We start from the raw sequence: 3224 nt of genomic DNA on the forward strand, positions 1-3224 counted from the left end.
GGGGAGGGGGCAGGGAACAATAAGGGAATTATGGCTTCTTGTAACAAAGTTTTTTAAGTTTCCAAGTTTTTGCAAGGATATGACTAGGGCTCAGATGAAAATGCAAAAGGAAAAGGAGTTTGAGTATAAATGTTCTCCTGAATTAGCTCTCAGGTTCCAGCCTTGCAGTGATCGAGGCCATCCTGCTGTGTTAAAGCTGTGCTCTATTCTGCCATTATTTCCAAAGCTTACTTTCATGGAGACAGCATGAGCTCCTTTTTCCTGCACAGTGTGAAAAAAGTATGTGACATTCTCCTTTTATTTTTGCCCTTGTTCAGCTGGGATAGAGTTAACTTTCTTCTCTGAAGCTGKAGCAGGGCTGTGTTTTGGATTTAGCTTGAGAATAATGTCAGTAACACCCTGCTGTTTCAGTTGYTGCCAAGCAGTGGTCAAGGACTCTTCAGCTTCTCATACTGCTCTGCTACAGAGGAGACTGTAGAGTACAAGAAGCTGGAAGGAGACACAGCCAGGACAACTGATCCCACTGACCAAAAAAATATTCCCTATTCCTGTATAAATCATGCTCATAAACTACTAGGAGACCTGTCTGGGGACCACTGTTAGGGAACAGTCCGGACATCAACTGCATTGTACATCACTTGTTTTGAACATTTTAATTTAACAATAACAAATATTATTATTTGCTTTTTATTTTCTATTCTGCTAAAGTGCCTGTAACTCAACCAAAAAAATTTCTTTAGTTTCTCTGTTCTGTCCCTAGTCCTGGGGAGACAGTGCTGGGGGCCGAATGAGCAAATGGCTGTGTGGTGTTTAGCTGCCTGGTAGACTAAACCATATCATCCTTTTTTGTCATCCAATATGGGGCATGAACCCATGACCCTGAGATTAAATTAGCATGCTCTGCCAAGTGAGCTAGCCAGGCATTTTAAAACCCACATTCATCAATTTTTCTTCCTTATTTACCTGGGTAATTTTTAACTTTAATACTGTTGATGGAACACAGAGCTACCACAGTAGTGATAGTATCAGACAAATGCAGAGGAGGTGGAACCAGAAATGGTTTCAGCACAAAACAAATTCACCACCACACACTGTCTCAAGTCCTGAAGGACTRCTATTACAGATGGAGACCAAAGTCATTGACTAAAGGAAGTCAACAGAAATTTTAAAGGGATAGCCCATAGGGAAAAATATCTCTATGTCAAAAGACAGGAAAGATTGTGGTTACTAATGAAAAGTATGCGATGTAATTTGTATACGATAGGGGCTGTTATATTCAAAACAAGTGGTGCACAGTGAAATAGCTTACCTCCTGCCCAGCCAGTTCCTGATCCCTGGACTCTGGACAGTTTTCCCCGAAGTTTATACACTGAGCATGAYATAACATGGTATGAAATAGTACTTTGGCCAGTTTGGGTCAGCTGTTCTAGGTGAGAGAGGGTGAATGTTTATCATATTTGCACTGACAATAAATCCTGTTCAACCTGAAGATTTTGTTGATTTGTTTTTGTAAATACCTATTTAGGCCCTTAGTTCTGTCCTCTACAGTTGACAGTGAGAACACCATCCTCAGGGCCATGTTTTGCATAATGCTTTTGTGTAATTGTTTGAATTAAAGTCTAAGCCCTTTACTGAGACCTCACTAAGGATTCATCATGTTGGAATCTSTTGCTTGGAAAGTACTGTTTGGAAACTACAGCTTGAGAAGTAAAAAGTGCAAAGCTACCATAATAATATGTGATACTTAATTTTTAATATCTGTGTAAAATGACCAAATATTGTTGCCATATCCAGTTCTTTAGAGAGAGAAAAAAATACAGCTTACTTGTTCAATTTCTTAATTTTATAGTTAATAAAACTTTTTATCATATTTATGCATTTTTTTTGAGCCATAATATTTGTATAGATTTTGCTGGAACAAAATATGTATTGTCACTGTTGCAACTTAAAAACTTAAAAACTATAAGTAGCAACTAATACCTACCAGGTGTGTTTAATTAACACAAAACTTCTGTTACCTTATTAAAACTTCTCAATACATTTAGAGGTACACAACCTCTGAGAGATACAAGATACAAAAAGCAAAACATGTTTTTTTTTTTTTTAAGTTTTCCTTAATTCTTGACTTAATGTCTTGAGCTTTCTACTTAAATCCTAATATCTTTTTCAATTTATGACAGAAGAAAAAAAACAGATGGAACTATTTTGACACATCTGCTTCTTTTGAGTATCTAACTACAGCAACAAAAAAAGGGGAGACAGTAGCTTTGCCTTGAGGAGAAGCAGCGGCCTGCATATTTAAAATAGTGACAGCAGTCAGCTAGATTAGCTGCTTCTTATGCAATTCTCTTATTCTCTACTTACTCTGAAGTCTCATATAGTGAAGATTTGCTCAGGATCAGGGTGATTYTTTGAAACAATCTTGCCTGAAGATAAGGAGTTCCATATACTTATCAGATCCTTCCAGCACTTGAGCAAGTTGTTTAAAGCAKAACAAATGGCCAGGAAGAGACTTTGGTCAATATAAAAATAAGCTGTACTGAGTAATTGTTAAAGCTTCCAAATCATTCAAGTAAAAGTCAAAAAGATTTCGTGACTTTTTTGTTAGTTTGTTTGCTTGTTTTGGTAGGGAGGTTTTAATGTTCAGTGTCAGCAMATCTTGCTCTTTTGTTTCTGCCTCATCTTTGCTAGCATGCCACTGCTTCACGCAACTTTTCAGGGTATCACTGGTTTTAATTTGTAAAAGGGCTGATGTTCAGGTGTTTTTTTATAAAGGCAATTATTATAGATTACAGAATCAAATGGAGCTACATAAGTTAAGTGCACCTTCAGAAGAAAATGCATCAAAGGAAGACATGCATGTAGAGAAATACAGAATATCTCGTTTTTCCTCAGCTGCCTGTATGGTAAGAGGTGGCAGAAAACAGAATAACAGTTGTGTCAGCTGAAAGTCAGATATTGTGGAGAGATACCAGTCCCATAATCTGAACTGGTTGAAATTCTGCTTCAGCCTCTACTAATTTACATTCAATGTCAGAACAGAGGCAAAGTGTCTTGACATATAGCAGCAAATTTCCCAGTATATATGGAAAATATTTTTTTCAAGCCTTCACTTTCAAGCCTTACAYTGAACTCTATTATTGTAAATTTGGCTTTTTATTTTACTGTTATTGTTTTCCTTTTGATTTGTTTATTATATTGTTTTCCTTTTGATTTGTTTATTA

Source organism: Malurus melanocephalus, unplaced genomic scaffold (assembly GCF_030028575.1).
Source record: "Malurus melanocephalus ecotype Western Australia unplaced genomic scaffold, MMel_1.1 scaffold_313, whole genome shotgun sequence".
Taxonomy (NCBI): domain Eukaryota; kingdom Metazoa; phylum Chordata; class Aves; order Passeriformes; family Maluridae; genus Malurus; species Malurus melanocephalus.